At 36.2% G+C, this 25,757-nt stretch overlaps 1 protein-coding gene across 9 annotated transcripts in view; it reads right to left on the bottom strand.

Moving 5' to 3' along the window:
* NSD1 (nuclear receptor binding SET domain protein 1) overlaps window positions 1-25,757 on the bottom strand; it is a 121,867-nt gene that overhangs the window by 82,991 nt on the left and 13,119 nt on the right. The window lies entirely within an intron of this gene.

A 25,757-nucleotide genomic window follows, 5' to 3' on the forward strand; every position in this document is an offset into this window, starting at 1 on the left:
TCTAACAACATAGCCTCAAAATACAAAAAGCAAAAACTGGCAGAACCACAAGAAAAAATTAATAAAATTATAATCATAGTGAAGATAAATCTCTCTCAGTAATTAAAAGAATAAGCTAAGAAAAAAAAATCACTAAAGGTTTAAACAAATTTCAACACCATGAATAACAAATTTGACCTAATTGGATATATATATAAACTACTACACTCTAATTGTGAAATATACTTTTTTTTTTTTTTAGCACAGGGAGTATTTACAAACATTCTCCATGTACTGGTCCATAAGGTGTATCTCAAACAATCTGAAAGAATTAGAACATTTGAAATATATCCTCTGTTCTACAATAAGTAAGTTTTATTAATTATAAAAATGAGGGGGTGGGGGCGGCTACAGCTCAGTGGTAGAGTTCATGCCTTGTATGCACAAGGTCCTGGGTTCAATCCCCAGTACCTCCATGAAAAAAAAATAAGTGCAGTGTACTACTGTCTGTATTATTTACATGCAATATAATGTATATGTGCATTGAACTGTAATAATTCTACCTAATAGAACTGAAAAAGGAAATAAATACATACATACATACAATAAATGTAACAAAATGCAATTTTAATTAAAGAAAAACCTAATTACCTCCCCTCCAAGAAAAAAAATTATAAAAACATAACTATTAGAATATTTCCATGTTTGGAAATGAAGAAGTATATACCTTTAAATAATCCTTAGGTCAAAGAATAAGTCATAGTGAAACTTAGAAAATGTTTTAAACTGAATGATGAAATACCACATCAAAGATCATGAGAAAGAAGTATACTCTAGCATTTTTCAAGGAACATCAAGAAAATCTGTATGGCCCAGGAAATAGGAACAAATGAGGTCAAAGAAAGGATTCAGGGAGAGGAAGACATGTTTTATTACGCCCTTTTACCCTGAGGTAAAAGTCTTTGAAGGGTTGATGTTTTAAAAGGCTTACTTTGAGTGCCATACTGAAAACAACCTTAGGGGGTTGAGGTGGAAAGCAGAGAGACCTACTTAAGGCTACTGCAATAATCCAGATGAGATATAACAGCTATGTGAACCTGGCTGGGATTGGTGGAGGGGGGAGAAGTAGGAAGTGCCAGTGAAACCTGCTAATGGATTGGATATGGGGAATGCTATAGAAACAGAGAACTCAAGGCTCACTCTAAGGGTGTATGCTTTAAATACTGCAAAGATGGAGTTTCCATTTATTAAAATGGAGAAGGCTACAGGAGAAGCAGGTTTTTGGAAGTAATGTCTGGAAATTTGGTTTTGAACAAGTTAATTATAAAACTCTAATTTCACAACCTAGTAAAAATGCCAAGAAAGCCAATGTATATGATTCTGGAGTTCTGGAGATCTCAGCTAGAGAGATAACTGGGAGTCATGACCGTCAAGATAAAAGATCTTCAAAAGAAAGTGAGTCTAGCAGAGAAAGGCCACTGAGGGCTAAGTCCTGAAGCACAGAAATAGGTAAGAATTCTTTTTAAGCTCTGCTGAATTACCTGAGCACGACTACTCAATTCTTTTTTTTTCTTTTTAAATATTTCCTTTTATTCTGAAACAGAAATTATAGAAAGGACAGTAATTCATTCAGAAAGCAATGATTCAATTCCAGTTGCTACTTTACATTTCAGCATCACTCAGAGTATACATAAATTAAAGCAAGTGCTTCCTGTTTGCCAATCACTATACTAGCTACATAGGTACGTGCTGCAGAGGGAAGAGGTTGGGGGTGGGGGAGAAAAAGAAATAGCAAAGTTCTTGGAAATAACTTACCACTACGTTTAATCAATTTTAGTATCATCTCTTGGTGAGCAAACATGGCAGTACTCTTTGACATAATACATTCCTGGGATTCTAACCTACGAAAATACTCTAAAAGAAGGAAAATGACTAAAGGCTACAAACACATTTTCACTGCATCTTTAACTGTATCAACTAAAGTGCAGATAACAACTAACTCAAACTATAAGATGTCTAAGCAAACTCAGAACAATTTGCTAGTCTGTTAAGCAGTCATTAAAAATTACTATGGGAAGGCAGAAAAAATGTTAGAAAGAAGAAAAAATACAAAACCTCTGAAGATGTTATTACCACTATGAAAAAATAAAATGCATAATAGAGAAATATGCAAATTTTAACTGTTAGGTATAGAACCCTGTTTTTTTTTTTTTTTTTTTTTTGCCTTTTTAAACTTTCTTGAATCATGTAATTGTTTTATGCAATTCGGTTAAAAAGATAAAACGAAGTAAAACTTGCCAAACAGGCTTTTAAATTCCTCCCATTGCTTCTCTGGTCATTTTAGGATACATTGTTTTAATAATACAAAAAAAAACCCTTGAGGTCACTTCATAGTAGAGACTATTGTTTTATTCTGTCTCCCTAGTCACACAGTAGCAGATGCTCAGATGATGTTTGCTGAGTTGACTAAATGTAGCTTAAATAATTCATGTCAATCACTCATTCATTCAAATATTTACTAAGTTTGGAAAGTGGTAAACAATTATTTCTAGGGGGTGAAAATTACGGAAGACTCGCTTGCTCTTTATTATATTTCTTTTTACAGTAAACACTTATTTTCAAGAAAAATATTTTATATTTAAGCAGTTTATAAATATTCTGAGTGGCATATAACTAAATATAGGGAGGGAACAAACAAATCCTCTGGGGAGCTCACAGTCTCTTTGGAAGAGGGAAGTGAGTAAAACGCAGCAGCTGCTAAGGTGGGCAGGTAGAAGGGTCTTGGGGAAGGAAAGTCACTAGCTATTACTAGAAACAAATTTTTTAAAACAAACTTCAAAAGATAGTAACACTCAAGGTAAGAAGAGCTGGCTCCTTCTTATGAGATAAGGCTAGCACCTAGACACTGTCTTCAATCTCATGTGTTACCATTCATAGTTCCCCTTTTAGATCCCATTCTTTATCCTCCCATCTCCTCTCTGCCTAGAACTCATCTTTCTCCCTGATCCCTTAAGCCTTCCTTCCATCACTTCGCCGGGCTGAGTACCTCTCCACTACACTATCCCATGCTTATCTCTTCGCTCAACATTATATTCAGTTTCCAGTTTATGTTTATCTATTCCATAAATCTCTAAACTTCATGAGGACAAGGTGACATTTACTTTTGTATCTTCATTATCTATGACAAAGTACATGTTCAGTTAAAATTTTTCAAAGTTTTTAATTGAACCAAAACAGGCTACTATGAGCCATTTCCTAAGCAGCAAAATCAGGTGTCATTCTGTCCCCTCAACACCTGTCAAAACTTACAGGTCTTTAATCCACAAAACTCTTTATTTGTCTTAAAAAGATAAGTGACATATTTAAACACATCTCCATTAAAAGTCTTTATTTCAAAGACAGCCAGCAGTCAGTCTCTATCCCCAGAACCTCTTGGTGTGGGAATGGGCAGTACCACTGAATCTGGGACACGGAAAGCAGAGCAGAATTTAGGCACAGAGTATTAAATTTTGAAACTATAGTTCTCTAGGCAACTTTCAGATTACCAATTAGTCTCCCAAACATCCAGGTTTTTGGAAAGGGGGTACTCTGGCTATTCAAAACAACTATTTTGGTACAGTGGAAGTGTCTCTCCCCAACATTTATTCATCATGGTGGCACAGGCTGCAGTTAGTCTATTCCCAAACTGGGTACCTGACAAACTTGGTTTTCTGCAAGGCTATGGAGTTGACCCTAGGTTCTGGGAAGGATAACAGATCAACCTTCCTCTCTGAAGCCTCTTTCAGCTCTAACTTCAACCCTTCTACACACAAGTGAAAGTGGAACCCACTTTTAATGTTTTGTTACTATGTGTTGGAAAGATTCCTGGCTGTCTTCAGTCTAAGCATTCATAATCATGTGTGAGCGCTCAAAATCATTCTAGGGTCCCCAGGGTCCCCAGCCTCTTCAAAGATACAAAAAACAAACCAAAATAACTCTCCAGTCCAGTCTTACAACAGCGTTTCATTCAAGTCAGAACTGAAGAGGTTTAAAGTGCATCTCAACCACATCGTACACTGAGTAATTACTAAGTAAAATAACTGCATGAAGCATAGTGATCTAGCCAGCTACATTTAGGCACAATAAAAATCAGGCACTTTGCTGAACACTGAACACTTACCACTTAATAATTACCTCTGGCTTTAAAGTAGCTTCTAAGAATAGGCTAGGAACGTATTTTTCTCCATATCATGGATGCAAAAACTGAAGCAGAAATTAAGTCATTTGCCCAGTTTCTCCAAACTAGTACCAATATCAGTGAAGGGCTTCAAACCTGACTCCAAAAAAAGATGCTTTTAACATTACACCAGTCTAATTCCCAGAAAATAAACCAGAACTTTTTTTACATAGGATTCTACACTTTACAAATGAATTTTCCAAAATACTTACATATGACTCACATTCCCCCAAATATTTTGGAAACCCAAATATTTCCCGATCAAGAACAACTAACCTTAAAAAGTCCATTCACACTAGCAAAGCCACTGAAGCTGTTCTGCAGCTGTCAGCACATTTTCTGGTTTGCCAACAGCTTTTTCTTGAGCCAAGGAGGGCACTGATGACTAAAATTTCAGAAACAAGGAACTACACTTCAATTAAAAAAAAATCTCAGAAACTATTTGAGAGAATTTGGCATAGTTTAGAACAGCAGTACTTTAAATGTAACTTAGTCTCATCACTTGTTAAATGGCCAAGAAATGGAAATAATCTAGATGCTGGACAGGAACTTGGCTAAATAAATTATAGGACATCTATACACTGGAATGCTATTCAGAAACTTTATACATATGTAGTAAGGGAAAAGGCATGTATACAATGACCTCAGATTTTATAGATGTACTTTCATATGCATACACACACAGGGAAAAGTCTGGAAGGACAGAGGCTGGAATGGTAATAAGTGGACCTGTGGCTACTACCAAGTCATTTTAGCTCATCTGCATTTTCTAAGTTTTGTACAGTGAACATGTATTATGTGCATAGTTTTTTAAATTGAGCTAAAATTAACATCACAAAAATCACCTTTTTAACTATTTTAAAGTATCCTACTCTGTGGTTTTTAGTATATCTTGCATAATATTTTTAAGTAAATTTTAACACACATTTCCTTTGTAAGGAAAAATAAAATGCAGAGAACGTCCTCTCTGAGGGATAAACTATTCCCAAACAGAATGTAAAAGGACAGAGGGACCAAAGGACTTGCCCAAGACTGTGGGATAAGAAGGGTTAAGAAGATAAATATCTATTCTACTCTGTGCATTTGTAATCCACTAAATCTTTGAAACCTTAATTTCCTACATACATTACATTTGCTTAAAATTAAATGAGGAATTATACACACTGAATCATACTTCCTATGCCAGCGTAACACAGAAGCTCTATGTTATGCTAGAAATGCATCGGCTTAATTCCTGCTACGCCCTTAACCACCTGTGTGAGATTTTGGAACATCACTTCTCTCTCTGAGCTTGTTTCTTTGCATGTAAAAGTAGGATGCTACTGCCCCTGATTCAGTAGGAAATTGTTTTGACTGAACAATTCTAACTCTTCTCTACAGGGCATCAAAAATAAATGAATCAGCTAAAAATTAGTCAGAGATTACAATTCTTCTACCTTGTAAAAGAACTGTGATTTCCTTTCCCTGTCTCAACTCAAAATTCCAAAGGAAGTGTTGAACTATAGAATAGTATGATGAAGTAAAATACTACTATAAGCCACATAACCTAATAAATGGATGTGTGTGTTCTAGTTGTCAAAACTCTGTCAGCATCCACTGTATCTCAAAAACAACCAGATGAGGTAGGCAGCACAGATTTTATTATCCCATATTTACAGACAAGGAGACAGAGGCTGAGGGACCCTGTCAGAGGTCTAGAGCCCTTTAGCAAAAAGCAGGGATTAGAGGAAAGCACCTTCTGACCCCTGCTCCACCACACCAACCATAGAACAAAGGATGAACTAGACTACCTGACGACCTGAGTGTCCTCCCACCCATCTTCTCCACCTGGTAGACAGGAGTCAGAGCTCAGTCTGTTAACTTTCACTGAGAAGAAAAAGGGGATCTGGGACCCAGGTAAGAAAATCTAGCAAAGAGTAACTAGACAAATTATTTCTGGCAGCATTACAATTTTAGACTGCAGCAATCTAAGGCAAAAGACCAAACATTATTGTGTGAAACTTCATTGTTACTGAGTAAGAAATGATCCTTGCTTATTGGCTAGATCCCAGGAACAATAGATCAAAGAGAAAGCCTGGACAATAGATCAAAGGGAATCATTGAAGTCTTGGGAAAAGACATTGGAAAAGCAGGTTAGTGGTCTAGTAAAAGCTGGAAAGCAGAGCAGCTGCTAGGTTAGTAGTGGAAACTGGTATGAGACCACACCGTAAGGTTGGGCTAGGAGACTATCAGTGGAAGCCCAGCCCAGATGTAGCACGAAAACTACTCACAGAGAGCAGACTGCTCAAGAGGCAGCACAGAAACGTGCAAGCCAAGGCATTCCTGCTAGCCCAGGCCTTTGACTTATGCCTTAAAAATTCTCAGACCCACAACAAAACAGGTTTGGTGACAATGCAGAACACAGGCCTGAAAGGGTGCAGGCCTCCACAACCCCAGGAGGCTTAAAGGAGGGAAGAGAGCTAGACTCTCTGGCCTGACGCAACAAAAGAAATTGGAACTGAAGGATTTAATCATTAGTTCCGGGGCCACTCTGGGGCTCTTAACCTGGGGAATTTCATAACACTGACCATAGGTATTTTCTCTACAATAAAAAATCTAGTGCCAAATCATTCCAACAAAAATCAGTTTTATTCTGCATAGTCTTTCTGCCCATAACTTTTTCTTTCAGTGTTTGAGAACCTACTACCTACCCAGCAATTCTCATTTATCACTGCATCATGAAGCTTGTTGGGTATGACCTGGTGCTTTTTTTTTTTTTTTTTTTTTTCCTGACTTCTACTTGAGTCTGTGCCCTCTAGGGATTTGTTTTAGAGCGCTAGAGGAAGATCAGTGGTTCTCAATCCTGGGTGTACATCAGAGTCACCTGAAGAGTTGTAGAATAATACAGAACCCTACCCCGAGGCCTGGAGATTCTGACTCAGTACATCTGCGGTGAAACTCTTGGCAACTGATTTTTTAAAAGCTCCATGGGTGATTCTGATGAACAGCCAAGGTTGAAAACAAATGCATCATATAGCTAGTTAGTATTTGATTGTAATTATAGGCCTGAGTAAGTTTGTTTTTTGGGGGGAATGGCGTAAGACAGGACAATCAAAAAGTATGATCCTGCCAGAAGCAAGAGCTGACTATATAATTACAATGTTGTCTTATTCACACAAGAAAAAGCATTTAATTGATACCCCAAGTACCAGAAACTGCTGAGAACATTCCTATGTTTTGTTTCTCTTTTAAACCTCATAGTGACAATGAGGCATTACTATCTCCATGTTATAGATGGTAGAATTTGAGACTCAGAAATGAGAAGTGAGCTGGCCAGATACCAGACAGAGCCTTGTCTGTGCTCTGTTCAATTGCTTGTGCTCTTTCCACCAGGCCACAACACAGAAAAACAAGAACATCAGCCTTTAGTATCAGTAAATGCACTTAACCTCAACACAATGAGTGACCTTACTCTCTCATTCAATAAGGAAATTCTGCTTATAAACTCTAACCAAGAAAATGCTCCTCTCAACACCTTTATACCGTAATTGAACTAACTGAAGATGCCCCAGTCTCTTCAAAGGACACATCGCACACGTCTGTGCTCCACACTGTACTTCTTTACCTGGGTCAAAACTAATCAATGATGTTAAAAAGCAAGCCACCAATAGATAATTCTAAACTTGAGTCTAGAGTTAGCTTATGTTTATAAACAAAAATGCCTTTAGAAAACATAACAATTTGTATACAGCCTTTTGCAATTTAAAAAAGAGCAATTTTTACTCACAGTAACCTAAACTTTACATGTATCCTTATAAAAACAAAACAAAAACAAAACAATGCTCTTTTTACCACACATAAGTGATTTTCTTCAAGACAACAAAAAAGCTAGAACATCTGGCCTCCTGTTCTAGTGCCTTTTCCCTAAAGCCTTGCTGTCTTTCCAGTCTTAGTATCATATATCCCTGGCCCTCATTCAGTGGAGAGGCACAGGATGCAAGAATTCTGGCGCAGGCTGTGTGCTCTGCAAAACTAGGTATGAATGAATCCTAACTCTAACACTTGCTAATCGTAAATTTAGACAAGTTATTTACTTCCTGAACCTCATTTGTAAAATGGAGATAATGTAAGTAGAAATAAATATCTACACAGGGTCTGGCAAAGTTACAGTACAAAACAGGCACTCAATAAATGATTGGCATTTATTACTTGAAATTCATCCACAACTCATGACTCAAATCACTGAAAACCTTAAGTCAAAGACAGGCTTTGGTTATCCAGACAGTTATGCCATTTCAGGGTCTGTGACTCACCTCTGCCAGGCCTCTGAAGTCCCACCAGCACTGCTTCAGCAGGGAGAATACATGAGAAGGAGATGACTCACAAGGACAAGAAAGTGAGTTTATTTTTTGTACTTTTTTCCCTCCTTTAATGGAGTCCTTTTATGAAACTATAATGAACCTGTAAAAATCTCACTTTCATTTACTCGTCCATTCACTCCACAAACATTTACTGACCACTAGGCTAGGCTAGGCCCTGGGACTTGCAGCACAGGGATGATTAAGACAATATCTTCCTCAAGAAACCAAGTCTAGCTCAAGGTTTGAATCTGTTCTCCAATTATACAATAAGATATCAGCCTTCAAGTGGGATGCTCAATTATGGAGCCTGACCTTCAAATAAAGTGATGACAGTCCAGGGCCTATGAAGGTTCTACAATACTGTTCACTCCCTAGAACCAGCAGTGTGTAATCTCGCGCACTCAATTCCCTTGAAGCTCATCTATAAAATGGTTATAATACAAACTGATACTAGATCCTGGTTAAGTACTGCCAGACTTGCCCTGAGTACTCAGATATATACAGGCTGCAGCACTCTAATCAAAATGCCCATCACATGAAGCCAGTATCAGGACAAAGCTTCCTAATGATTTAAAACCAATTCCAAAGCAACCCAAACTTAAGTAAATTAATCTGTCTACCACTGATTACTAACAATAGCTTACAAGTGACAACAGAAATTAACCTGTTAATCACCTGAAGATATAAAATCATAATAACTGAAATCCTTCTTCATAATAACCAAAACTAATGGCTTAGTTTGAAAGGCATAATTAGGTATAAAACTATACCTGGACACTTAAATAACTAAAAGAAGTTTCCTTCCAATAAAAGCATTAGAAAAATGATAAGACGTTTTCCCATATAGTTTAAAATTAAAGGTGACCCTTAAAAGACATCAGGGGTTAGGGGCATCAACCCTCCGCTCCACATAGCTGAAAATCTACGTACAACTTTACAGCCAGCCCCTCAGTATCTGTGGTTCTGCATCCGTGAATTCAACCAACCATGGATCATGTATGATGCAGTACTTACTTATTGGAAAAAAAAAAAAATCCCTGTGTAAGTGGACCCATGTGGTTAAAACTCATGTTGTTCTAGGGTCCACTGTAGTCTTTAAACACATTTAAAAACATTTATCTCAGTCTAAGTACTAATATTTATCTTCTGATTCATAATTATCAATCAGTAAAAACATAATTTTCCATTCAGTCTAAAACTTATCCACAGAACTTTAATTTTTAATTTTTATGGAAAATGTCAAATATACACAAAAGAAAAAACAGCACAATGAATTCCCATACAACTATTACTCAGCTTCAACAAATACCAATTCATGCCCCACTCTGTTCATTCATAACCCCACCTCCTTCCTACCTGCTATTTCCATCCCACAGAAGGCATACTTGGATTGTTTTGAACCAAATCCCCAGATACCATATCATTTCATTCACAGCATTTCAGTATGTATTTCTAAAAGAACTTTTAATATTAATCATCTATCAATAGACTATTTTAAAGAACAGAGATAATTTCAGAACCGCCCAAATATATGTGACTGGCTTCCTTCCTCCTTGCCCTCCTCCACATGGGACACCAAGTTTTCTCCCCCTCTAACAATGTATTTTACATTGATTGGTTTAGGTAATCTCTGCCTCTGGACTTCTCAAAATCCTGTTGAAACTCCATCCCCATGGTAGTTTCAATTGCATTCCTCAGAGAAGTGTTCTGGAGAGTCCCTCAGGGGCTGCCCAAGAGAGTGAGAAGAAAACCTGCCTACTCTGTCCCAAATTAAAGCAGCTCCACCTTTTTTCTTTTCTATACTGATGTTCTGTATGAGATTTCAGTTGAAATTAAAAAGTAAAAAAAACACAAAACCAAGTCCAAGTTCTTAGGTTAACAAACAGATCTCTCCCTGACCCCTATTCACCCATCCAAATTTATGTCCCATCACTACCTGCATCACACGATTTATACTTTGCAGTTACACATAAATCTTATGCTGTTATACCTCCAGGCCCTCGATCCTGCTTCCCGTCTATGTAAAGCATGCTTTCTTTCCCTTTCTGTCTGATATCTACTCACACTTCAAGATTTGGCTCTAAGAAGCCTCTCCTTGAGTTCACATTACTCCTACTTAAGGGTCTGCACTGCCCTGTGCATGTATCTTATTACTGCACTTCACACATTACATTGAATTAACCTCAGATTCTAAAAGTCTTAAGGACAGGACAATCTTATTTTTTATTCATTTTTCACCTTATTCATTTTTTAAACCCCGGCAACTTATAAGGTATTCAAAAAAAAGTCTGCTCAAAAACTGTCAACAAAACTTACGACAATGCAGGAGCTCAGTATTTGTTAAAAAATTAATAATTTATCTTATAGACACATGCTCCATTATGGAATGAGATACAAAATTAACCGCTACAGTACAGTTTGTAACAGTAAAAGATCAGGAAACAAACAAGGACTAAATTAGGGTACATCCATCCAATGATGTATTGTGCAGTCATAAAAATAAGTGAGGCGGTTCTTTACATACAGATAATGATCTATCAGATACAATAGTGAAAAAAAGAAGGGGACAAAAATACTACAGAGTGCTACCATCATTTAAAAAAAAAACAAAACTGGAGTGGAGACCATATGCATTTGCTTGCATTATGTATAAGATATCTCAAAGGATAACACATAAGAACAGATAACCGATTACCAGGGTAGGGGGGACTGGCTGATTTAGACTCTTCATCATAAATCTTTATAAATTTAAGGCATATAGTTGTTACAAATTTAATAAATAATGCCATTTTCAAGCAGGAAACAAAGAATGGCTCTAAAATCTTAACTGAAATAAATAAAATATTTCTTTAGAAGGCACCTTGAGAAAGGGGGGCAGGGAGAAACAGGAAAAGCAGAGGAAAATCTGGGCGTTGGTATAGTTTTCTTCTATGCTAGTCAGTGTGCATGCACAATCTAATACTGAATTAAAAGAAGATAAAGAAGACAAAGGAGACAAAGGAGAGATGGAGAAGAATAAAGGAAAGGAAACCTGAAGGGCAGACTCTCAGGATGCCCAGGATTCAACCATAAACTCACAGCTTTTGCAAAGTTACTAAAACTACTCTAGCTCCCTTTAGCCTTTACTCAAGCTGGTTCCTCTGCCTAAAATGCTCTTTAAATCTCTTTCTCCCATTCTTACTATCACCCTCCCAGCTCTTCTATGTCCCAGTAAATTGTTACTTAATCTTTGGATTCCCAGGCTCCACATCACTTTCTTAGGGCAGAACTCCCTGAGCACCAAACTGGTTCAGGTCTCCCCAGGTTCCATGCTCTAAATTCCCTACACTCCTCCTCTTCCTAATCCTCAGTTTAGCCACCATAAGTGTTGTGGAGTTTGCTGCTCAGTGTTTGTCTTCCCCACGAGATCTTTCTTTCAGTCTGGCACATTGTTAACACTCAATATTTGTTGAATAATGAATGAATAAATCAAAGACCAAAAAAATAACTTCGTGAGATATTGTGAAAACTTTTATCTTCCACTTCAGTCCTTGGAACATAAGGCAACTTTAAATACTAAACACATGTAGGCAGGAAAACAGAGCATGCAACGCAAAGGGAAAGCTTGAATGCACAAAGCTGCAAAGCATCTGCTGAAGTGTCACACACATTTAAAACACACAGCCAATGGGCACTTCGTCCTCCAGTTGCCAGCAGTCCGCTGGGAATATTCCTGGTATTTAGCTAGTCTCCTTCAGTGGTGTATGGTGATTCCCACACAGAGGGAGGGATGACAAAATACAAGGAGCAGTCGAGAAAAGAAAGCTATGGCTCCTGATACAAATATAAAGGGACTAGAAAAAAATGTTTCACAGTTTACCCATGTTTCTTAGATTCTCAAAGCTAAACCTGTTGGATTTATGGAAATTCTGTATCTAAAGTTTCTGGTGAACAAATAGGCTGAAACCCCAACTTCAATGAAGAGCCAACAGGTCTTAAGCCTACTGTGTCAAATAACTATGGTGAGCTAATCACTGACATGCATAACTTGAAATCCCAATGTTTGTGAGCCAGTATCTGAACTGTTAAAGAGAAGTCTTGACATTTTAAAAGCAGGGAGCAAGCTGAATCTCTTAGAGGAAAATAACATTTCTGAGAGTCTTCTATGTGCCAAGCCCTTTCACATGTAATGTAACAGAGTCACAAAAATGCTAATGGGTGGATATTACCTCCATTTACTACTGAGAAACCCGAAAGAGAACGTTTCCAATGAGACACCATTAACTGCTGAGCTCAACTCTGACTGATCCCCGAAGTCTGAGTATCCACCATTTTGCTCTCTTGGAAGAGTTGGGCCCAGGCTCTGAACTAAATTCTGGAGTTAGAGTCCTGTGGTCACTACCAGACGGTTTTTTGCAAAATACCAAAAAAAAAAAAGTCATAAGCTCTTCCACCACAATTCTTTTTACTTTTTTTCTTTATTATTTATCATTTTTTAAAACAGAGGTACTGGGTATTGAGTCCAGGACCTCATGCATGCTAAGCACATACTCTACCCCTAAGTTATACCCTCCCCCACCTCAAAACAATCCTCTTAGGTCTATACTGTACTAATCAGGAAAAGTAATGATAAAGCCAATTTTAAACATTTCAGGTAAATGCAGACAGTGTACTAGATTTGCAATCATAAAAACAAAAAGAGTAATTTAGTTTTTAACACTTCAATTTCAAAACACTGAGTCTGAAGACAATAAAATGAAGAAAAGGTAGCACTTCCTAATTTCAATGTTCACATTGCAAATAAGCTTTGCTGTAAAATGTAGACAGAATGTACCACTTGCCATTCTGGAGATTAATTTATTAAAACTTTACCCAGCAAGCACGTTATTATTTTAAATATACATACAAAGTAGCCTTTCCCATGTGGTTTAGATAAACCTCATGTTACAATCAGAACTTTAACATTATTTGCCCTTCCAAGAATAGTCTGTAAACAGACTTTTAAAATGTTATTACTTTCTGTAACATATATGCAAACTATCTTTCTACTCACCACAGAAAACTAACTCTCATCTTCTGTGACCACATAGTTGATGTCATAGCCCCAAAACAAAATGAATAAAACAATAAATATGTACAAACTATACTTTGATGAGTTAAAAGACAGGTAACTGTTTTGGCCACTGATGCCTTAAATGTATAATAATCTACGACTGAGTCAGTCACTGGCAAGTCCCTACTTATTTTAATTTACAGCTCTAAAATACAAATCTAGCTTTCCTCTTTGCAGGAGGACAAAGATGAAAAATGACTTAGATATTCAAAACAGTCATTCTAACAGAATATTCACTCTTTCCTCCTAAAAATATTTGTCGCTTCCCTACTTAGGAGAAACTGTGGCAGGTCTCAAGGACAGAAAATAAAGACAACACAATCCCAATCTTGAAATTTTAAGTTTACTAGGGGATACAGAATAGAAAAGTAATCAAAATATAATACGAAAAATGCTATAAGAGTATTATGAACACAGAACTTTTTTACTCACTTTTCTGAAAACTAAGGAAAAGTATTAACAGTAAGAAGAAATGCTAACCAAATGACACATGACTATCAGGCTACCTATAAAAACATCCTTCCCATTAACCAGAAAAGTTGTAGTTAATTTAACTACTGAATTACTGTCTTCATTCATTAGAACTTAAAATATTAGATGGGCTTATGAACAAAATAACATTTTGACAAACACACCATAAACTGTACAAACAAGTATTATCCTTACAAGACCATTTAATAACTCTTGGGATAAGATGCACAGGAGACTGATAAACTTTTCCTGTTAAGGGCCAAACAGTAAATAATTGACTCTGTAGGACATACAGTCTTTTCCCCAATTACTCAACTCCTCCATCATAGCACAAAAGTAGCCACAGACAACACATAAGAGAGCCATATTCCAATAGAACGTCATATAAGGTCACTGAAATTTGAATTTCATATCATTTAACAAAATATTTGCCTTTTGATTTTGTGTCACCAGTTCAAAAATGTAAAAACTATTCTTGGCTCATAGGCTGTTACAAACATTAGTGGTGACTAGATTTAGCTGTAGTTTGTCAAAAACTGCCACTAAGAAGTCAACTCACATATAACATTATAAAAACCATTTGTGTTAATTCCAAGTCATCACAGAACCTAAACTGTTCAATCCTTACTTGACTTTACCTAATAAATGCAAGGTCTGCGGATGATTATAAAAAATATATACCCCAAAATCAATAAAAAATGTTAAAAAAAAAATATATACCCCAGAAGTATTTTGAGCAAAGGTTGTCACAAACATGTCAAGTAACACCAGAAGAAATGAGAGAACAGGGAACTTCAAGGGCCAGTCCTTCCACAAAAATAGCAAATGAACAGGAGAAAAACTACCACAAGCAACTATCAGAACTGGAGAAACTACTGAAAAGGTCTGCAGCAGCCAACTAAATGCTTGATCAAGAAAAGGGCGAGGTACCTTAGAAAGAGAAACATATAAACAGCATGTGATCCAGCAACTCCACTCCCAAGTAATACCCAAAAGAACCGAAGGCAAAGACTTAAACAGGTATTTGTATACCCACGTTCACAACATTAAAATATGGAAGTAACTCAAATGGTGAATGAATAAATAAAATACAGTGTATCCATACACAGGAAGATTATCTACCTATAAGAAGGAATAAAGTTCTGGTACATGTTAACATACGGATAAACCATCAAAGTGTTACACTAAGTGAAATAAGCCAGACACCAAGTGACAAATGCTGCATGATTCCACTTAGATGAAGTATCCAGAAGAGAGAAATTATACATAGAGAGATATCAGTAACAGAACAGAGGTTACCAGGGGCTGGAGGCAGAGCGCAATTAGAGCTATTGTTTTAAGGGTACAGAGTTTATATTGGGATGATGAGTAAGTTTAATATCACTGAATTGTACATTCATATGTAAGCAACAGCACTAAACTGTATACTCACATATGGACAAATAATAAATGTTATGTACACTTTTACAACAAAAAAGGGTACCTATCCGGAAAAAAAGCATTTAATAAGATTGAACACTTCTTCATGATTAAAAAAAAAAAAAACTCTAAACAAATTAAGAATAGAGGGGAATTTCCTTAAATAAAGGATATTTATGAAAAACCCACAGCTAACATCACATTCAGTGGTGAATCAACGCCTGAAAGCTTTCCCCTTAAGATCAGAAAAAAGACCAAAACATGTTCACAACAGCTATTCAACACTGTACTGTAAGTTCTGGCCAGAGCAATAAACCAAGAAAAAGATTTAAAAAAAAAAAAAAAGGCATCCAAATTAGAAAGGCAGAGGTAAAACTACCTCTATTTGCAGATGACATAATTCCATATACAGAAAACCCCTTAGAATTCTCTCTCTCTGTTCCTCCCTCCCTCTCTCTCTTTCACACAAACACACACACACACACACACACACACACACACACACACACACACACACACACGAGTTAATAAACAAGTTTAGCAAAGTTGCAGCGGACAAGGTCAATCCTTAATTGTTCCCTTTTTTTTTTCTTAATTTTCCCTTATGTTTCTATACAAGAGCAATGAACATTCAAAAAAAGAAACTGGAAAAAAACTCCACTTTATGATAGCATCCAAAGGAATAACAGTGAAAGAGTTGTGCAATGAAAATTACAAAAGACTGCTGAAAATGAATTAAAGGAGACCTAAATAAGTGAAAAGACATCAATGTTCACTGACTAGAATTCTTATCATTGATACGGCAGTACTCCTCAAAGTAACCTATATATTCAATGCACTCCCTATGAAAATTCCAAAAGCCTTTTTGGAGAAATAGAAAAGTTAACTCTCAAATTCATATGGAACCACAAGTAAACAGAATAGCCAAAGCAGTATTAGAAAAGAAAAAGTAAGTAGGCTGCCTCACACGTGCTGAATTCAAAACTTATTACAAAGCTGAAGTAATCAAAACAATGTGATACTAGCTAGAAATATAGATCAATGGAATAAAATTGAGAGTCCAGAGACAAACTCTCACAAATATATTCAATAGATTTGACAATGGTGCCAACACCCTTCAATGAAGAAGGAATAGTCTCTTCAACAAATGGTACTTAGTCAACTGGATCACCACATACAAAAAGAATGAAATTGGATTCCTTCCTCATTCCATATACAAAAGTTAACTCAAAGTGGATCATAGCCTAAATGTAAGAACTGAAAGTATGAAACTCATAGAAGAAAATATAAGGATAAGTCTTTATGACCTCAAATTTGGCAAAGGAGTCTTAGATTTGATAACAAAAGGACAAACAACAACAAAATGATAAATTAGACTTTATCAAAATTAAAACTTTTGTGAATTAAATAACAGGATCAAGAATGTGAAAGGCCCATATGATACAGCAATCCCACTTCTGGGCATTTATCAGGAGGGAACTCTAATTCGAAAAGATACACGCACCCCAATGTTCATACAGCACTATTTACAATAGCCAAGACATGGAAACAACATAAATGTCCATCAACAGATGACTGGATAAAGAAGCTGTGGTATATTTATATAATGGAATACTACTCAGCCATAAAAAGAATAAAATAATGCCATTTGCAGCAACATGGATAGACCTGGAGATCATCATTCTAAGTGAAGTAAGCCAGAAAGAGAAAGAAAAATACCACGCAATATCATTTATAAGTGGAATCTAAAGAAAAACACACACACACATGAACTTATTTACAAAACAGAAACAAACTCAGACATAGAAAACAAACTCAATCGTTACCAGGGGGAAAGGGGATGGGGAAGGGATAAAATGGGAGTTTGAGATGTGCAGATATTAACTACTATATATAAAATATTCATGCAAAATGCAATCAATAACCTGAATAGTACTAAAAGCACTAAATAAATTTAATGCATAGTTAAAAGCTTTCCAAAAAAGAAATCGTAAATCCTACGTAATCTTACTGGACAGTTCTACCAAACATTTAATAATAATAAAAAAAAAAATTCTACATCATCTTTTCCAGAAGATAGAAGAGAAGGGTACACTCTACTCTTTTATAAGGTCCAAGGACTCCTTGGATTTTGCAAGAGCACATTAAACCCAAAGCAAGCAGAAGGACGGAAATAATACAGATAAGACAGGAAATCAGTTTCCCTGGAAACTGAGGCAGAGTCAGCAGATGCGGTGAGACATCCAGATGCTCACTTGTTGGGGAACTGCAAGTAAACAGAAGAGCCAAAACAATATTGGAAAAAGGTAGGAGAAGGCTGCAGCTCACCCAGGGGACAAAAAAGCTGGTGGCAGACATTCCAGGAGTGTTTCATCTACATGAGCTTTTCTGGAGGCTGACATCCTGATTGGATCCTTAGCACCAAGATCTAGCCCCACCCAACAGCCTGTAGGGAAGCCTCAGGCCAAACAGCATACTGGGTGGGAACACAGCCCCACCCATCAGCAGGCTTCCTAAGCCACAAAAGCCTCTACACAGAAAAGGTCCAGGACCTAGCTTCACCCAGCAGTGAGCAGGCACTGGCTCCTCCTGCCAGGAAACCTGCAGAAGCCTCTAGTCCAGCCTCATCCACCAGGGGGCAGATACCAGAAATAAGAAAATCCCAAAATAAAACAAAACAACCCCAAAGCCTGTGGAAGGAATCCACAAACACAAGCCAGACTCTACACTGGGACCGGCTGGAACCTGGTCCTTGGGTGACAAGAGAGGAGTATACTGCTGGGACACATAGGACGTCTCCCAAAGAGGGCCACCTCTCCAAGGTCGAGAAATGTAACTAACCTACCTAAAAATACAAATAGATAAACAATATGAGGCAACAGAGGATTATCTCCCAGGCCAAGGCACAAGATAAAATCCCAGAAGAAGAAATAAGTGATGAGGAGATAGGCAATTTATCTGAGAAAGACTTTAAAGTAAAGGTGGTGAAGATGTTCAGGGAACTTGAGTATAGATGCACAGAGTGAAGTTTTTAGCAAAGAGTTGGAAAATATAAAGAATACCCAGAGTTGAAGAATAAAATCACTGAAATGAATAACACACTAGAAGGAACCAAGAAGAGACTAAATGAGGCAGAAGAACAGATCAGTGAGCTAGAAGACAGATTAGTGGAAGACACTATTGCAGAACAGAAAAAAGAAAAAAGAATGAAAAGAAATGAGGATAGTTTAAGAGAACTCTGGGACAACATGAAGCACACTAACACTCACATTATAGGGGTCCCAGAAAGAGAAGAGAGAGGGAAAGGACCTGAGAAAATTTTTGGAGAGATAATAACCGAAAACTTCTCCCCACTTGGGTAGGACAGTCACCCAAGTCCAGGAAGCGCAGAGTTCCACACAGGATCAACCCAAAGAGCAACACACCAAGGCACATAGTAATTAACCCGACAAAAATTAAGGATAAGGAGAGAATATTAAAATCAGTAAGAGAAAAACAACAAATAACATAAGGGAACTCCCATAAGGTTATCAGCTGAGTTTTCAGCAGAAACTCCACATGCCAGAAAGGAGTGGCACAATATATTTAAAGTGATGAAAGGGAAAAACTTACCATCACTCTATACAGCAAAGCTCTCATTCAGATTTGATGAAGAAATCAAAAGCTTCACAGATAAAAAAGCTAAAAGAATTCAGCATCATCAAATCAGCTTTACAACAAACGTTAAAGGAACTTCTCTAGTCATCAAACCAGAAGAAAAAAGAGAGAGAGAAAAAAAAAAAGACCTACAAAAGACTGCCTTGGCAGTTTCGGATTTTTTGTGGTTCCATGTAAATTTTGGAATTGTTTGCTCTAGTTCTGTGAAAAATGTATTTTGACAGGGGTTGCGTTGGATCTGCAGATGACTTTGGGTAGTGCAGCCATTTTGATAATGTTGATTCTTCTAATTCAAGAGCATAAGATATCTTTCCATTTCTTTGTATCATCTTCAATTTCCTTCATCAGTGTTTTAAGGTTTTCAGAGTATAGGTAACCTCCTTGGTTAAGTTTATTTCTAGGTATTTTGTTGTTTTTGATGCAATGAAAATGTTTATGCCAGTTATAAAATTCTGGGTTTTGAAGTGAAAAAAAAAATGAATGAAGGGCTGCAAATAAAATATCCTTCTTTCTTACAGGTGAACTGTATTCTATTACATATATATGCTGCATCTTCTTTATCCACTCATCTACTGATGTGCACTTATGATGCTTCCATATCTTGGCAGTTATAATGTTCCTGTTAATAGTGGGGTGTATGTATCTTTTTGAATGAATTCTTATTTTGTGGTTGGCTTTATTCCTTTGGTAACTATGTAAATTTAAAGAGCTAAAGCTATAAACATCTTAGATAATAATGAACAGTACATGTATGTAAATTTTAAAAAGTACGTGCAATATCTGTGTATATGTATTTACATGCAATATATTGTACATGTGCAGTCAAACTGTAGCAATTCTACCTAATAAAACTGAAAAATGAAACAAAAACAAAAGCAAAAAACCCAGCTCTTGGTGGGGAGGGTATATAGCTCAAGAGCACATGCTTAGTATGCACAAAGTCCTGGGTTCAATTCCCAATATCTTCATTAAATAAATAAACAAATAAACCTAATTACCTCTATTCTAGAATAAAGAACTAGAAAAAATTTTTTATGATTTACTTTTTCCTATTGTTTTTTAATCTCTTATCTATTTCCTTCCTGATCTTTATTATTTCTATTCTTCTGCTGACTTTAGGTGTTGCACATTGTACTTCTGTATACTAACAATAAACCATTCAAAAACAAAATTAGCAATTCCATTTACAATAGCATCAAAAAAATATTTAGGAATGAATATTTAAAAAGGAGTGTAAGACTTGTACACTGAAAACTACAAAACACCACTGAAAGATATTAAACACCTAAATAAAGATAACCCATGCTCACAGATTAGAGACAATATTGCTAACATGATGATAAACTGCAAAATGATCTACAGACTCAACAAAATATCAAAATTCCAGTTCCCTTTTTTTCAGAAATTGACAAGCTATTACTAAAATTTTTATGAAAAATGCTAAGAACACAGAATTTCTAAAACAATCTTGAAAATGAAAAACTTGGAGAACTCACTGATTTCAAAACTTACTACAAAACTACATTAACCAAAATGTGTGGCACTGGCACAAGAATAGGCATGTAAATCAATGGAAGAAGAGAACTGAGAGCCCAGATAGGTATTGAAATACATATAAATAATACATATAAATGGAATCACGCAGTCTGTGGCCTTTGTGTCTGATGTCTTTCATTTAGCATGTTCTCAAGTTTATCCATGTTGTAGTATTAGTGTAATTACTAAATTTCATTTTATTGCCAGATAGTACTACATTTTGTTGATATATCATTTTGTTTATCCATTTATCAGTCGATGGACATTTTGTTTGTTTCTACTTTTTCACTGTTATATGTCCATATCTGAATATATTTTGAACATGGGTGCCAAGACCACTGAATAGGAAAAGAATAGTCTTTCTAACAAATGGTGCTGGGATAACTGGATACCCACGTGCAAAACAAGTAGGGCCCCTACTTCACATCATATACAAGAATTCAAAATGGATCAAAGACCTAAATATAAGAGCTAAAAATAGAACTTTTAGGAGAAAACATAGGAGTACATCTTCCTGATCGTGGATTAGGCAATGGTTTCCTAGATGGGACACCAAAAGCACAAGCAAAGAAAAAAAAAACATACTGGACCTCATCAAGATTAAAAACCTTTGTGCTTCAAGGATACCATCAAGAAAATGAAAAAAAGCACAGAATGGTAGAATGTGTGCTTAGCATGCATGAGGTCCTGGGTTCATGAGGTCCTGGGTTCAATTCCCAGTATCTCCATTAAATTTTAGTTAACTAAATAAACCTAATTACCTTAAATAAATAAATAAATAAATAAATAAATAAATAAATAAATAAATAAATGCTACAATTTTTTTTAAAGACAGCCCAATTTTTTCTAAATAGGAAAAGGATTTACAATATAGACTCTCCGAAGTAGCTATACAAATGGCCAATAAGCACATGAAAGGATGCTCAATATCATTTGTCCTCAGGGAAATATAAATCAAAATCACAAAGAAATAACACTAGGGTGGCTAAAATAAAAAAAGAAAAAATAGCAAGTGCTGACAAGAACATGAAGAAATCAGAACCCTCGTATATCACTAGGACTGTAAAAAATGGTGCAGCCACTGTGCAAAACAGGTCCAGCGGTTCCTCAAAATGTGAAACAGTCACCATATGACCCAGCAATACCACTCCTTGGAACACACCCAAGAGAACTGAAAACATGTATTCATATAAAAAACCTGTACACCAATGTCCCTGATAGCATTACTTGTAACAAAAAAGTAGAAACAAACAAAACGTCCATCAACTGATGAATGGATAAACAAAACGATATATCAATAAAAATGTAATATTATCTGGCAATACAATGGAATTAACTATACTTATAATACATGGATAAACATGAAAAAACATGCTAAATGAAAGACATCAGACACCAAAGGCCACAGACTGCATGACTCCATTTATATGTATTATTTATATGTATCTCAATACATTTCCAGAACAGATAAATCCACAAAGACAGAAAGTCAATTAGTGGTTGCCAGGGACTGGGGGAGGGGAGAATGAGGAGTGACTGCCGGCTATAGGGTTTCTTTTGGGTGATGAAATGTTCTGGAATTAGACAGCGGTTTTGGTTGTTCAACTTTGTAAATACACTAAAGCCACACTGAGTTACTCTTTCTAAGAGGGTGAATTTTACAAAATGTGAATTATATCTTGATTTTTAAAATGCAGTTACTATGCTCTTTTAATTTGTAATTACAAGGATATATGGATTCAAAGTTGAAATACTGAAAAAAATTCCACATGATGTAAATGTAGGATGTTTGATTTTTTATTTTTTTAAGTCTATGCTTTAAACAACAAAATACTTTAGGAAGGAAAGGGATGGAGAAAAGACTAGCCAAATTCTAGGTTATTTAGGTAACAGATACATGTTTATTATTACTTTTCACCCTCAAGTATAAGAAATACCTTCATTAAGAATCCCCACTGGATCTAGAAGAGGTATCTGTACAATCATGTTCATATCAGCATTATTCACAAAAGCCAAAAGTGATGAATGAAGAAAGAAAACGTGGTATATACAACAGAGTATCTTTAAAAAGAAAGAAAATTCTGACACATGCTACATCATGGGTGAACTCTTAAGGATATCAGACTAAGTGAAATGAGCCAATCACAAAAAGGTAAATACTGTATAACTCGACTTACATTTGATATCCAGGGCAGTCAAATTCAGAGACAGAAAGTAGAATGGTGGTTGCCAGGGGCTAAGAGGAAGGGGAAGTGGGAAAGGATGTAAGAGTTTTAGTTTTCCAAGATGGAAAGAGTTCTGGAGAATGGTTGTACAAAACGTAAACATACTTATATTACTGAACTGCGCACTTCAAAATAGAACGGTAAATTTTATTTATGTGTATTTTACCAAAAGTGAGAATAAAAATGAAATAAAGAATCCCCACTGAAATAGGCACATTCATATATTGCTGGTTGAGTTTAAATATATATATATATATATATATATATATATATATATACTCTTTAAGTGGGGAATCTGGTACTATCTTTCAAAATCATAAACATTTATCTTTAACCCACAATTCCAGTTCTGGAGATTTATTCTACAGATTTACTTGCATACATTCAAAATGCCTTATTGTATGGTTGTTCACTTTCAGCAAAAGAATATTTAAGTTGAAAATGTTGATACATTCATACAATAGAATACTACCCAGGTGTAAAAAACAATGAGATAACAATGTTCAAAATGGAAAGACTGACAACACATTAACTGAAAAAGCAAGATTAAGTGTGCACAATCTGCTACCTTTGCCATTAAACAAAAGGTGGGAAAGGCCACAGGAATTGAAAGTATTAACTGAGCAGACAAGGTACAAGGGTACCTCACTGGTTATCTTTCTATATTGTATTTTTCAATCATATACCTAATTCAAAAATTCAATTTGAAAAAACAAGGTACATTAGCTCAGCTTAAAAGTAAAAGAAGTATCAGTACTTTGTATACTTAAGCTTTCTCCTTTACTTAAAACTATTCGTTTCTTATTGGGTGAGCATGGTAACCAGCCACCCTAGACGGCCCTATGATCCACATTCCAAATTATTCCCCTCCCACACTGTACTCCCCTCCCACACTGTACTCCCCTCCCACACTGTATCCTCTTGGATCTTCTTGCCAGGTTTCTCCTCTCTTGGATCACTAACTGTGGGGGAAGTCAGCTACATACTGTGAGCAGCCCTATGGAGAAGCTCACATGGCAAGGAACTGAGGCCTCCCATGAACAGCCAAGAGCCATGTAGGACCAGGATCCCACAGTAGCGGAGATCTTGCTTATAAGCTCGTAAGAGACTCTGAGCCAGAACCACCCAGTTAAGCCACTCCCTGATTCCTAACCCTGTGTGAGAGAAATGTTTAAACTAAATTTGAGGGTAATTTGTTAGGCAGAATAGACAACTAATAGAAAAGGAAAGGTTCCTTACATAGCTGTAAGAATTTATTTTCAATCTCATGCTCTTAGATTGGAAGAATTAATGTTGTTAAAATGGTCATACTAACCAAAGCAATCTACAGATTTAATGAGATCCCTATCAAATTACCTAGGACATTTTTCACAGAACTAGAACAAATTATCCTAAAATTTATAATCACAAAAGACCCAGAATTGCCAAAACAATACTGAAGAAAAAGAACAAAGCTGGAGAAATAACCTTCCCAGACTTCAGACAATACTACAGAGCTACAGTAATCAAAACAGCAGGGTATCGGCACAAAAACAGACATACGGATCAATGAAACAGAACAGAGAGCCCAGAAATAAAGCCACACATCTACAGTCAATTAATCTTCAACAAAGGAGGCAAGCATATACAATGGAGAAAAGACAGCCTCTTCGGCAAGTGGTGCTGGGAAAGCTGGACAGTCACATGTAAATTAATGAAGTTAGAACACTCTCACACCATACACAAAAATAAACTCAAAACGGCTTGAAGACGTAAACATGAGACAAGACACTGTAAACCTCCAAGAAGAAAACATAGGTAAAACATTCTCTGACATAAACCATAGCAATGTTTCTCCTAGGGCAGTCTACCAAGGCAACAGAAATTAAAGCAAAATTAAACAAATGGGACCTATTAAAGTTGTAAGCTTTTGCATAGCAAAAGCAACTATAAACAAAATTAAAGAGCCTATGGACTGCGAGAAATTATCTGCAAATGATGTGACTAACAAGGGCTTAATTTCTAAAACATACAAACAGCTCATAAAACTCAGTAACAACAAAAACAAAATCAAACAACCCAATCAAAAAATGGGCAGAGGGGAGGGTATAGCTCAAGTGGTAGAGCACTTGCCTAGCACGCATGAGGTCCTGGGTTCAATCTTCAGGATCTCCTCTGAAAATAAATAAACAAATCTAACTACTGAACCCTGCAGAAAAAAAAAAAAAAATGGGCAGAAGACCTAAACAAACACTTCTCCAATGAAGACATACAAATGGCCAACAGGCACATGAAAAAATGCTCAACTAGCACTAATTATCAGAGAAATGCAAATCAAAACTACAATGAGGTATCACTTCACATCAGTCAGAATAGACATCATTAAAAAGTCCACAAATAATAAACGCTGGAGAAAAGAGTGGGAATATAGTTTGGTGCAGCCATTATGGAAAACAGTATGAAGATTCCTTAAAAAGCTAAAAATAGACTTACCATATGATCCAGCAGTCCCCCTCCTGGGCATATATCCAGAAAAGACAAAAACTTTAATTTGAAAAGATACATGCACCCCAATGTTCACAGCAACACCATTTATAATAGCAAAGACATGGAAGCAACCCAAATGTTCATCGACAGATGACTGGATAAAGAAGATGTGGTGTATACGTATATACACATACACAGAGAATTAAATACTTCTCAACCATAAAAAATAGTAAAATAATGCCATTTGAAGCAACATGGATGAACCTGGAGATTGTCATACAAAGTGAAGCCAGAAAGAAAAAGAAAAATACTCTGCATAAAACAGAGACAGACTCATACAGAGAACAAACTTATGT

The sequence above is a fragment of the Camelus ferus genome, chromosome 22 (genome assembly GCF_009834535.1).
Source record: "Camelus ferus isolate YT-003-E chromosome 22, BCGSAC_Cfer_1.0, whole genome shotgun sequence".
Classification (NCBI taxonomy): Eukaryota; Metazoa; Chordata; class Mammalia; order Artiodactyla; family Camelidae; genus Camelus; species Camelus ferus.